Source organism: Triticum aestivum, chromosome 2A (genome assembly GCF_018294505.1).
Source record: "Triticum aestivum cultivar Chinese Spring chromosome 2A, IWGSC CS RefSeq v2.1, whole genome shotgun sequence".
NCBI lineage: Eukaryota > Viridiplantae > Streptophyta > Magnoliopsida > Poales > Poaceae > Triticum > Triticum aestivum.
The window spans coordinates 427,197,550-427,212,108 of NC_057797.1; positions in this window are offsets into that span (position 1 = coordinate 427,197,550).

The following is a 14,559-nucleotide window of genomic DNA, read 5'->3' on the forward strand; positions in this document are numbered from 1 at the left end:
ATCCCTTCGAGTGAAGCCATTGGAAATCTCATACAGTCCAGTCATATTCTTCAGTGACAGAGACGAAGTTCTTCTGGTCTCTGAGGCATTTGTTCTGACTAAGGAGTTAGGAATTTGCTAGTGCGGATTACCTACACGGTGAGGAACGTGATAGCCCTGAGGATTTTGTTACTCAAAATTCCGACCGTTGCTGTGCTATGCGCCAGCTGTCCCAAAATATCTATCCACCTAACAGTCATATCATTGAAGGGCATTTATGTCTTATCATGTGGGGCTGCTCCCTAGGCTATAAATAGCCGCCCCCTACAACCACTAGCTGGTTGGTTGCTCCGAGAGAAACTGTCACTTGTCATTTGAGAGCAACCCATCCTTCGAGGACTTTGAGCGAAAATCATCAAGTGAGGAAAAACCCAAACCCAAACACCTACAAACCCCAAGTGATTGAGCATCACTGAAGAGATTGATCCTGCGTGGATCCGACGCTTGTTACCCTTGAAGATTGTGCTTCTTCCAGACGGTTAGGCGTCATGGTCTAGAGCATCCAAGAGGAATTGTGGATCGCTGAGTGACCAAGTTTGTGAAGGTTCGGAAGTCACCTGAAGACTTACCACGAGTGATTGGACGAGGTCTGTGTGACTTTAGTTCAAGGAGAATACGGTGAGGACTAGGTGTCCTGAGTTGCGTGTTCAGGACTGGGTGTCTGAGACTGTGTGTCCTCGAGTTTAAATACTCAGCCGCTCCAACCAGAGGTACAACTGAGACAACAGTTGGAACTGGTCTACCAAATCATTGCGTTCACCAAGCTTACTGGTTCTATTTCCTCAACTCTTTCATTTCCTCATAACTGTGTTGTGTGATTGTTCATATCTGTGTTTGAAGACTTTTGCTGAAGACTTTCTCAATTTCCTCAGTTCAATTTCTTCAGTCTGTTTGTCTTCATCTTGTGTTATCATGTGCTTACGCTTCATGTACTCTGTGCCTGTCTTCATTTCATCATGATGACTATGCTTGTGTTCTGTTATGTTTACTTTTGAGTACTTATTCCGCTGCTAGTAGTTCTTCGCTAAGGAATTTCCTCACCGGCAAATTCCTCGGTGAATAATTTCATAAAAATCACCTATTCACCCCCCTCTAGTCGATATAACGCACTTTCAACTAATAATGCAGCTGAATATGAGGCCTTACTCCATGGTCTTCGGATGGCCAAAGATATGAACTTAAGCCGGGTGAGGTGTTTTGGCGATTTGGACCTGGTGGCTCAGCAAGTCTCAGGATTGTGGGATTCCAAAGACCCACGTGGCGGCTTATCGCCGGGCAGTTGATGCTATTGCTGGTCATTTCAAGGGTTATCAAGTGGAACATGTTGATTGCAGGAAAAATGAGGCGGCTGATGCTTTAAGCCAGCTGGGGTCTCAACGTAAGCTCGTACCACCTAATGTCTTTCTTGATATTCTGAATAATCCTTTAGTTAAATTGCCTACGGAGGAGGATCTTGCTATCCCTGACCCGGAGGCATAGTTGGTGGTGGCTCTTCATGCTATTCCTGATTGGACATTTCCATATTTGGCTTATATGACCCGGGGTGAGTTACCTGAATATGAAACTTTGGCCAGGAAAATAACCCGACGGTCTAAGTCAATGACCATTGTCAATGGCCAGTTGCATCGATGCAGTGTCACAGGGGTGTTTCAACGTTGCATTTCTCCTGAGGAGGGCCGTGAGATTCTACGAGAGATTCATGAAGGAGATTGTGGCCATCATGTCGGCTCTAAGTCTCTCATGGCTAAAGCTTTTCGTCATGGGTTTTATTGGCTGACGGCTCATGCTAATGCGCAAGAGCTGGTTAGCAAGTGCGACGGCTATCAATTTTTTTTCCAGACGAGCTCATGTGCCGGCTCAAGAATTAAGGATGATTCCAATCACTTGGTCGTTTGTAGTCTAGGGGCTGGATATGGTGGGACCTTTCAAGAGGTCTAAGGACAAAAAGACCCACCTTTTGGTGGCGGTTGATAAATTTAGAAAGTGGGTTGAAGCAGAGCCGGTCAGCAAGTGTGATACGGCAACGGCGGTTCAATTCATCAAAAAGGTGATTTTCCGTTTTGGCTACCCTCATAGCATCATAACTGATAATGGTACTAATCTGTCCAAGGGTGCTATGAAAGAATTCTGTCAACGAGAGCATATTCGTCTTGACGTTTCATCAATAGCTCACCCCCAGTCCAATGGTCAGGCTAAAAGAGCCAATCAATAAATCTTGAGAGGCATAATGCCCCGGGTTATGGCCCCTTTGAAGAGGACGCTGGGTTGTTGGGTTGAGGAGTTACCCCGAGTGCTTTGGAGTATTAATACTACCCCCAACTGATCCACGGGTTATACACCCTTCTTCATGGTTTACAGAGCAGAGGCGGTTCTTCCTAGTGACATCCGTCATGACTTGCCCCATGTGGCGGCTTATATTGAAGCTGATAACGAGAAATCACGTTAGGATGATCTCGACCTCTTGGATGAGGAGCATGACCTTGCGGTGGCCCGTTCAGCAATTTATCAACAAGATCTGCTTTGTCATAGCCGACGGATTAAAACCCGGACCTTTCAAGAAGGTTACTTGGTGCTCCGGCTCATCCAGGATCAAATAGATACGCACAAATTGTCCCCACCTTGGGAAAGGCCTTTTGTGGTCAGCAAAAACCTGAACAACAGGTCATACTACCTCATCGAAATACCAAACGGAATCCAAACGCAGTGAAACTTTTTGTGGATTTTTTGGGACCAGAAGACACCCAATGGGCCGGAGAAGCATCTGGGGGTGCACCGAGGGGAGCACAACCCACCAGGGCACGCCTGGGGGCCCTTGCGTGCCCTGGTGGGTTGTGCCCACCTCAGGTGCCCCCCGGACCGCCTGTTTGCTCTATAAATACCCCAATATTCCAGAAACCCTAGGGGAGTCGACAAAAATCAATTCCAGCTGCCGCAGAGTCCAGAACCACCAGATCCAATCTAGACACCATCATGGAGGGGTTCACCACTTCCATTGGTGCCTCTTCGATGATGTGTGAGTAGTCTTTTGTTCACCTTCGGGTCCGTAGTTAGTAGCTAGATGGCATCCTCTCTCTCTCTCGTTTGATTCTCAATACAATGGTCTCTTGGAGATCCATATGATGTAACTCTTTTGCGGTGTGTTTGTTGGGATCCGATGAACTCTGAGTTTATGATCAGATCTATCTCTTTTTATCCATGAAAGTTATTTGAGTTTATTTGATCTGTTATATGCATGATTGCTTATAGCCTCGTATTTCTTCTATGATATTTGGGTTTTGTTTGGCCAACTTGATCTATTTATCTTGCAATGGGAAGAGGTGCTTTGTAGTGGGTTCGATCTTACGGTGCTTGATCCCAGTGACATAAGGGGAACCGACACGTATGTACCGTTGCTACTAAGGATAAAATGGTGGGGTCTATTTCCACATAGATAGATCTTGTCTACATCATGTCATCGTTCTTATTGCATTACTCCGTTTCTCCATGAACTTAATACACTAGATGCATGCTGGATACCGGTCGATGTGTGGAGTAATAGTAGTAGATGCAGGCAGGAGTCGGTTTACTAATCTTGGACGCGATGCCTATATAATCATCATTGCCAGGATATCGTCATGAGTATTTGAAGTTCTATCAATTGCCCAAGAGTAATTTGTTCACCCACCGTTTGCTATTTTTCTCAAGAGAAGCCACCAGTGAAACCTAAGGCCCCCGGATCTCTCTCTCATATTATTTGCCTTTGCGATTTATTTCATTTGCCTTTTATTTTCAGATCTATTAAACCCAAAAATACAAAAATACCTTGCTGCAATTTATTTTATTTGGCGTTCGATCTATCAATATTTACAACTCTCTCACGTCCATTTTCCAATTTGTGGCACCGTTACCCGAACGGGATTGACAACCCCTTTTACACGTCGGGTTGCGAGTATTTGTTATTTGTGTGCATGTGCTGTTTACGTGTTGTTGCTTGGTCCTCCTACTGGTTCGATAACCTTGGTTGCATATCTAAAGAAAATATCTACCGCCGATGTGCTACATCATCCCTTCCTCTTTGGGGAAATACCAACGTAGCGTCAAGCCGCTATCACACATGCAATCAAAATGTGTGACATGATATGGCCATCATCATCTTGTGCCTTTGATCTCCATCTTCAAAGCACCATCATGATCTCCATCGTCACCGGCTTGATACCTTGATCTCCATCGTAGCGTCGTGGTCATATCGCCAACTATTGCTTCTACAACTGTCACTAACGCATAGTGATAAAGTAAAACAATTACATGGCATTTGCATTTCATACAATAAAGTGACAATCATAAGGTTGCTGCCAGTTGCTGATAACTTTTACAAAAAATGATCATCTCATACAATAACGTACTCCCTCCATTCCTAAATATAAGTCTTTGTAGAGATTCTACTATGAATCATATACACATGTATATAGATGCATTTTAAGTGTAGATTCATTCATTTTGCTTCGTATGTAGTCCACCTAGTGGAATCTCTACAAAGACTTATATTTAGGAATGGAGGGAGTATATCACATCATGTCTTGACCATATCACATCACAACATGCCCTGCGAAAACAAGTTAGACGTCCTCTTCTTTGTTGTTGCAAGTTTTACGTGGTTGCTATGGGATTCTAGTAAGAACCGTTCTTGCCTACGCATCAAAACCACAACGGTGATTTATCAAGTTTGCTGTTTTAACCTTCAACAAGGACCGGTCGTAGCCAAACTCGATTTAACTAAAGTTGGAGAAACACACACCTGCCAGCCACCTTTATGCAAAACTAGTTGCATGTCTGTCGGTGGAACCGGTCTCATGAACATGATCATGTAAGGTTGGTCCAGGCCGCTTCATCTAACAATACCGTCGAATCAAAATAAGACATTGGTGGTAAGCAGTATGACGATCACCTCCCACAACTCTTTGTGCTCTACTCATGCATATCATCTACGCATAGACATGGCTCTGATACCACTGTTGGGGAATGTAGCTTGCAATTTCAAAAAAATCCGATGCTCACTCAAGATCTATCTAGGAGATGCACAGCAACGAGAGGGGGATAGTGTGTCCACGTACCCTTGTAGTCCGAAAGCAGAAGCGTTTGACAACGCGGTTGATGTAGTCGAACTTCTTCTCGTTCCGACCGATCAAGCACCAAACATATGGCACCTCCGAGTTCTGCACACATTCAGCTCGATGATGTCCCTCAAACTCTTGATTCAGCAAAGTGTCAAGGGAGAGTTTCATCGGCACGACGACGTGGTGATGGTGATGGTGATGGTGAAGCGATCCACGCAGGGCTTCGCCTAAGCACTACATGAATATGATCGGAGGCGTAAACTGTGGAGGGGGTGTCGCACACGGCTAACAATCATTGGTGTGTGTTCTAGCGGTGCCCCCCTCATATATATAGGTTGGAGGGGAGGAGAGGCAGCCAAGGGGGCGCCCCAAGTAGGAGGCCTACTTGGGGTCCTCCCAATTCGGCCTCCCCCTTTCCTATTTCTATTCGGAGTAGGAAGGCAAGAGGGGGAAGGGGGATCCTGTTCCCTTTTTCCATTCCTCCTTCCCCTTTTCTACTCCAATTTGGCCAGCCAATATGGGGGGCACACCAGCCCCTCTCTTGGCCCATTAGGCCCATATAGTTTGCCGGGGGTTGCCCGGAACCCCTTCCGGTGACCCGATACGTACCCGGTATCCCCGGAACACTTTCGGTGTCCAAATACTATCGTCCTATATATGTATCTTTACCTCTCGGCCATTTCAAGACTCCTCGTTATGTTTGTGATCTCATCCGGGACTCCAAGAAACATTCAGTCACCAAATCACATAACTCATATAATACAAACCGTCATCGAACGTTAAGCGTGCGAACCCTACGGGTTCGAGAACTATGTAGACATGACCGAGACACCTCTCCGGTCAATAACCATTAGCAGAACCTGGATGCTCATATTGGTTCCCGAATATTCTACGAAGAACTTTATCAGTCAAACTGTAATGATAACATACGTCATTCCCTTTGTCATCGGTATGTTACTTGCCCGTGATTCGGTCGTCGGTATCTTCGTACCTAGTTCAATCTCATTACTAGCAAGTCTATTTACTCGTTCCATAATGCATCATCCCGCAACTAACTCATTAGTCACATTGCTTGCAAGGCTTATCATGATGTCCGTTACCAAGAGGGCCCAGAGATACCTCTCCGATACTCGGAGTGGCAAATCCTAATCTCGATGTATGCCAACCCAACAAACACCTTCGGAGATACCTGTAGAGAATCTTTATAATCACCTAGTTACGTTGTGACGTTTGATAGCATACAAGGTATTCCTTCGATATTCGGGAGTTGCATAATCTCATAGTCAAACGAATATGTATAAGTCATGAAGAAAGCAATAGCAATAAAACTTAATGATCATTATGCTAAGCTAACGGATGGGTCTTGTCCATCACATCATTCTGCTAATGATGTGATCCCGTTCATCAAATGACAACACATGTCTATGGCTAGGAAATTTAACCATCTTTGATTAACGAGCTAGTCTAGTAGAGGCTTACTAGGAACACTGAGTTTTGTCTATGTACATGTAACAAGTTTTCGATTAATACAATTCTGGCATGAATAATAAAAATTTATCATGATATAAGAAAATATAAATAACCACTTTATTATTGCCTCTAGGGCATATTTCCTTCACATAGCGGCACGTGGCTGCACATCCAAAGGCAGGCAAACGGGTACTCGCCTGTGGGTAGCCAGCGCGACTGGCTCGCCGTGAGCCACCCGCACAACAACACGTGGTTGCACCGCCGCAGTCGGCTCCTCCTAAGTCGAGTAGCGGGTCACCACCATCTGAGCCACCGGTCAAGCAGCTGGAGGATGCATGCTCGAGACCGGCTCCTCCTGAGCCGAGGGCCAGGTGGCCTCCACATGAGCCTCTGCCTGCTGCCACTCCAGAGATGCAATCGAGCGCTCCACCAGGCCGCCGGTGGCTTGTATCGCCGCGCGGGGCGGCAGTTGGCCAGAAAATGGCTTATTTTGCCCAAAGACAAGAATAAATTAGAAAGGATGTTGAGAGGGCATTTGGAGTTTCGCAGACCCATTTTGCAGTTTTTCGTGGACCTACTAAACAATGGGATCCGAGAATCTTCTGGGAGATGAGGACATGATGTGTCATCATGCACAACATGATCATTGAGGATGAGGGTGACGATGCTGCTACAGCTGTGGAATTTAGTCAAATGCATCAAAAAATTTGGCATCGACCAAATCACAAGCAACTGAAAGGAAGATCTAATTGAGCATTACTGGGCAATGAAAGGGGGACAACAATGTTGGGATGTAATATTTGAACTTTTTAAAATTTGAACTAGTGTTGCATGCTGCTATTTGAACGTTTGTACCCTTCACATGCGGCCACTTGATCGTGCGGATTAGGAAAAAAATTGAAAGACCGGATATATGTGACTATGAATTGGATGACTGCCTCTCGCATGTGTCCGTGGACTAATCCCTCTATTCACGAATGGATACAGGAGTAAATATGCGGGTTGCGGTTGGAAATGCGTTTCGCATGAGTGCGTTGCATCCACACTGTTTTGTGATGATTTATGACACACGCGGTAACCCTAAAAATGCTTGTATATGTCCAAGCCCAAAACATGTGGAGAAAATCTATTGGATTCCAGAGCCAATGGATGGTACTAGTGCCAACATTATTGGTGTGAGCGAACCAACCTGTGGTTAAATGGTTAAAGGGACGGTGGTATCCTTAGCCCACCAGAGTTCAAATCCTGGATTTATTTTAGAATTTCTGGTGATGCGCATTCAGTGGGAGGAGACGTTCCCGTCGACAACAAGGCGCCTACAGTGACTTCATGATACGGCCAGTCCTAGCTCCAGTCGTAATGGCGTTGCACTTGTTCAAGAAATTGCTTTTGTGCATAATGAAATAAGATTTGAATACATGTGTGTTTGTTATTGCATGTTTGGCATGGACAAGGAGGCGCATGCATATGGTACTAACAAATGCACGTACAAGTACTTGTTCAAAGAATTAACTGGTTCAGTACTATATACATCAGATTCGGGTCTTGTTTGGAACTCCATTAAAATAAAAGATAAGATGGATTCATTTAAGTTGCCGAGGCCGCCAGAGTTAAATCTTATTTCGGATGGAAAAAGTAAAGAAGGAAATATTTGCTATTGCTTTGGAAGACCACGTACACAAGGAAATATTTGTTATTGCTTTGGAAGGCCACGTCCACTAGATCATGTTGATTCGAAGGAGCACTGCTTTGTTGGGATTAAAAGAATCTTAACCTGCTATTATTTCTCAAGATCAAGGCCGCCGGAAGAGAATAAGTTATCACGTATCAGGAGGGGTGCGCCATGGGACTTCCTATCCTTGTACGTGTCTGGCTGGGGGCCACCCAATCAAGTCATGTTGCACATGACCCACCAAGTATTTGGGTTAGCTGTGTTCGGTCTAATTATGAGGCGCGTTACTATCTAGTATTTTTATTTCTGTTATTTCAGCCGTGAGTTAGAGATAGATCAAAAGTTGAATTTATTCTTGTGAGTCAAGTTAGAAGGATCGGCTGCTACTATAAAGCCAAGCTGTGCGTCATGTAATAGATTAGGTTATTTTGTGATGAATTAGAGACCGTGTGTGTTTCGGCTATCGCCCATTATCGAGTTTAGAGAATTCTTGTCAAAATCTCTACTGGCGCGTGAGTTGCTGCGACGCGACGCGTAGGAGATTACAAGCTGAGCCTATACGGTTCGTCCACGTTATTCCTTCGGATTGAGGGGTTGGCGTGTTGTTTCCGTGGGATTTGCGAACATCTTCGTAAACCCGCGACTTGTTCTTGCTGCGATGGAGGTTTGTGTCGTTAAAGATCGGGCCAACAACGGATTGATCGTTGTCTCGAGGTTCGCTCCTCGTCAAGTGGTATTCAGAGCAAGGTTGATCACGGTGCAATTTTTTTCTTGCTATTTGATTCAACTGTTTGAAAGATGGTGAACTCGCAGAATGACAAATCTGATCATGAGGAGGTCGATGAGCTTCCGGAGGGTCTGGAGATAAGTGATGATTTGCATATCCATCTGATGGCGATCAAGGGAGCCAACAAGAAGCTTGGGACAAGGGTTGAGGAATTGTCTGCAAATATTGTAGGCGTCGAGGATAGGTTGAACGAGCGTTTGACTGCCAGCGACCGACAGCGCACTGATAATCTACAGGTGGTGACTGAGAGTCTTAATCGGCTCACGACGGCAGTTCAACGCCTTCGGGCGAGAGATGTGGCACCCCGACAGTCCCACTCACCACGACAACATCGTGACCGCAACAGCGACTATGATGACGATTTTTCTAAGGATTCTGATGCTCGTGGAGGCTTACCTCACTGAGCATGGCATGATGCTGGGGCTCACCACCATGCTGGGCGGCGTCGTGACTAATGACTATGGCGGCAATGGTGCCCACGAGGATGATGGTTTGGGTCGAATCAAGATAACCATACCTGAATTCTCTGGACGTTATGCTGATCCGGAGAAATATTTGGAGTGGAAGATGCGCGTAAATCAGATTTTTGACGGTCACAACTACTTCGAAGAGAAGAAGGTTCATGTTGCATCTATGGAATTTACAGAGTATGCTCTTGTATGGTGGGATAATAAGAACCGTACTCACGAGCGACCAGCGACATGGGCTGACATGAAGCGAATCATGAGGGAACGCTTTGTGCCTACTTACTACACTCGCCAGCTTCATAGTAGACTGCATCGTCTAGTGCAAGGTACAAAATCAGTTGATGAGTACTACAAGGAGATGCAAGTTTTGATGATCCGTACAGCTGTGTGTGAGTCTACGGAGGCGACTATGGTACGTTTCTTTGAGGGGTTAGAAGAAAAGATTCGTGACCGTGTTGATTTAGTGCAATATAATGATATGCATGAGTTGCTTCATCAAGCGGAGCGTGCTGAATATTGGGTATTGGAGAAGCAAGCTTCAGAGACTCATCCAACTTACAACAGTGGGCGAGGTGGTTCTTCTCCTATTGATGGTAGGTTTAGTGCTAAACCGACTCCTTCTTATAAGTCGGGAAGCATTGAACAGAGCAAAGTGGCGGTTGCGCCTAAGGAGGTTTCTCGGGTTTCATCTAGTGTGACGTCATCTCATCATCGCAATATTATTTGCCACAAGTGTGGAGGACGTGGACACATGAAGCATGAATGTTCCAATCAACGAAGGGTTCTACTAGATGCGGAATATATTTCAGAATCTGAAGATGAGACGCCTAAGTTAGAGGATGGAATTGAAAGAGGTCATGGTGATACCATATTATGTTATCCTCAAGATGATCCTGATATGGAGAGTTTGCTAGCACATAAGGTCCAGCGAGATGACAAGACCATTGTTGAACAAGGACAACGACAGAGTATTTTTCAAACTGCATGTACCATCAAGGGAGAAGTTTGCAAACTGATAATTGATGGTGGCAGTGCTAGCAACATGATTAGCAAGGATGTGGTGGAGTCTCTTGTGTTGCCAACATGGGAGCACCCAAGGCCATACTATATGAAGTGGATAAATGATGTTGGTAAAGTGAAGGTAACTCACAGGGTGAAGGTTCCTTTTTCTGTTGATGGCTATGTTGATAAGGTGGAATGCGACGTTATGCCACTACATGTTTGTCACCTTATTTTGGGGCGTCCGTGGCAACATGATGTTAACGCTCTTCATCACGGGCGAACAAACATGTACACTTTTATGCATAAGGGTGAGTTCTATGCGATTCTTCCTAAGGATGCATAGAATATAAAGTGTTCGAGACGAGGGTCGATCCGTTGTTGGCCCGATCTTTCACGGCACAAACCTCCATCGCAGCAAGAACAAGTCGCGGGTTTACGAAGATGTTCACAAATCCCACGAAAACAACACGCCAACCCCTCAATCTGAAGGAATAATGTGGATGAACCATATAGGCTCAGCTTGTAATCCCCTACGCGTCGCGTCGCAGGAACTCACACGCCAGTAGAGATTTTGACAAGAATTCTCTAAACTCGATAATGACCGATGGCCGAAACACACACGGTGTCTAATTCATCACAAAATAACCTAACCTATTACATGACGCACAACTTGGCTTTATAGTAGCAGCAGATCCTTCTAACTTGACTCACAAGAATAAATTCAACTTTTGATCTATCTCTAACTCACGGCTAAAATAGCAGAAACAAAAATACTAGATAGTAACGCGCCTCATAATTAGACCGAACACAGCTAACCCAAATACTTGGTGGGTCATGTGCAACATGACTTGATTGGGTGGCCCCCAGCCAGACATGTACAAGGACAGGAAGTCCCATGGCGCACCCCTCTTGATACATGATAACTTATTCTCTTCCGGCGGCCATGATCGTGAGAAATAATAGCAGGTTAAGATTAATCCCAACAAAGCAGTGCTCCTTCGAATCAACATGGTCTGGTGGACGTGGCCTTCCAAAGCAATAACAAATATTTCCTTGTGTGCGTGGTCTTCCAAAGCAATAGCAAATATTTCCTTCTTTACTTTTCTCATCCGAAATAAGATTTAACTCTGGCGGCCTCGACAACTCAAACGAATCCATCTTATCTTCTATTTTAATGGAGTTCCAAACAAGACCCGAATCTGATGTATATAGTACTGAACCAGTTAATTCTTTGAACAAGTACTTGTACGTGCATGTGTTAGTACCATATTCATGCGCCTCCTTGGCGGGTGCGCACCACACCTTGTCATGCCTCCTCTCTTCCACCATTAGGCCCATGAGGCCCAATAACTACACGGGGGAGGGGGGAAGGTTTCGGTAAACCCCGGTACTCCAAAACTGATCTGAAACGACCCGAACCATTCCAGTGTCCGAATTTAGCCTTCCAATATATGAATCTTTATGTCTCGACCATTTCGAGACTCCTCGTCATGTCCGTGATCTCATCTGGGACTCTGAACAACCTTTGGTACACCAAATCACATAACTCATAATACATATCGTCATCGAACGTTAAGCGTGCGGACCCTATGGATTCGAGAACTATGTAGACATGACCGAGACACATCTCCGGTCAATAACCAATAGCGAACCTGGATGCTCATATTGGTTCCTACATATTCTATAAAGATCTTTATCGGTCAAACCGCACAACAACATATGTTGTTTCCTTTGTCATTGATATGTTACTTGCCCAAGATTCGATCGTCGGTATCACCATAACTAGTTCAATCTCGTTACCAGCAAGTCTCATTACTTGTTCTGTAATGCATCGTCCCGCAACTAACTCATTAGTCACATTGCTTGCAATGCTTGAAGTGATGTGCATTACCGAGAGGGCCCAGAGATACCTCTCCGACAGTCGGAGTGAGAAATCATAATCTCGATCTATGCCAACTCAACTAACACCATTGGAGACACCTGTAGAGCATCTTTTTAATAACCCAGTTATGTTGTGACGTTTGATAGCACACTAAGTGTTCCTCCAGTATTCAGGAGTTGCATAATCTCATAGTCATAGGAAAATGTATAAGTCATGAAGAAAGCAATAGCAATAAACTAAACGATCATAGTGCTAAGATGACGGATGGGTCTTGTCCATCACATCATTCTCTAATGATGTGATCCCGTTCATCAAATGACAACACATGTCTATGGCTAGGAAACTAAACCATCTTTGACTAACAAGCTTGTCAAGTAGAGGCATACTAGGGACACTTTGTTTGTCTATGTATTCACACATGTACTAAGTTTCTGGTTAATACAAATCTAGCATGAATAATAAACATTTATCATGATATAAGGAAATATAAATAACAACTTTATTATTGCCTCTAGGGCATATTTCCTTCATGCACGTGCTTACCTCATCTCGAGAGCTAGCGGGTTGGTGCCCGGAGCGGCTGAGGCAACTCACCACTACGACGAGGGCACCCACGATGTGGAGGCCTCGCCCTCTTCCATGTCGAAGGAGCCAATCGTCATCAATATCTCCAACAATGAGGAGTAGCTTGTCTTATTACCTCACTATAAGGACCCGTGTTCAGTTTGCTAGCTACTGCCTTTCCTTAACAAATTCTAGTGTATTCTGCTATCTACTTTTACCATGCAATCTTCTACTCTAGAGTATATGTTCTATATGTCGTGCAATGTGGTGTTCAGTTAACTGTTTGGTTCAATTCTGCAAATGTGATGTTCAATTCTTCACGGTGCAATTTTCCAAGTTGTCAGGCATGCTTGGGTTGGTTAACTGTTCGATCTTCTATTAGGAGTATGTTATATTGTGCAATGTGGTGCTCAGTTAACATTTGGTTCATTTGTTGTGGTGTTTAGTTAGCTGGTTGGTTCAATTCTGTAATGCGATGTTCAATCGTTGTGGGTTCATTCTGTTATTGTATACCATGTGAGAAATAAATCTAATTTGGTTGTACTAAATACATGAGAAACAAATACAATTGCTATATTTCCAAGTTGTTAAGAATGCTTGGTTTGGTTAACTGTCTGATCTTCTATTAGGAGTATGTTATATTGTGCAATGTGGTGCTCATTTAACATTTGGTTCATTTGTTGTGGTGTTTAGTTAACTGCTTGGTTCAATTCTGCAATGTGATGTTCAATTGTCGTGGCTGCATTCTGTTACTGTATACCATGTGAGGAATAAATCAAATTTGGTTGTACTTAATACATGAGAAACATATACAAGTTCTATATTTCCTAGTTCTTAATCATGCTTGGTTTGATTAACTATATGATCTTCTATTAGGAGTATGTTATATTGTGCAATTTAGTGCTCAGTTAACGTTTGGTTCATTTTTTGTGGTGTTTAGTGAACTGCTTGGTTCAATTCTGCAATGCAATGTTCAATTGTTGTGGCTGCATTATGTTATTGTATACATGTGAGGAATAAATCGAATTTGGCTGCACTTAATACATGAGAAACATATACAAATGCTATATTTCCTAGTTCTTAATCATGCTTGGTTTGAATAAATGGGTTTTCCATGTGGCTTGAATTAATCTGGTGAATCTGCAATGTGCTTATTTATCATCAACATATTTTACTGATAGCATGCGAACCCTTACTTAACCTGATGACTAACTGCCTTATATGTGTTGCAGGGAAACAATGAAAAGCAGTGAGGTTTACAAGATGGTACTAACTATTATACCTTGCCTTTTTTATTCCTTTACCCCATTTCCAATATAGAGAATATATTTATGTACATCCTTGTTTTCAGACCTTTCCAAAGCAGTTCACTGATGATTACCTCTCAAACCACCTCTGTGGTCAGGAGGCCAGGAAAGTTTTCATACAACACCTACGGTTCAATATTGAAGTATTCCTGAAGAGGTCAAAGGATGGACGATCAGTCATCCACAGGCATTGGCCTAAAGTTGCAAAGACCTTCAACATGAATGAAGTCTCAATATTCGCCTTCCACTTCAGCAATTTTTGAGATAAGATGCATC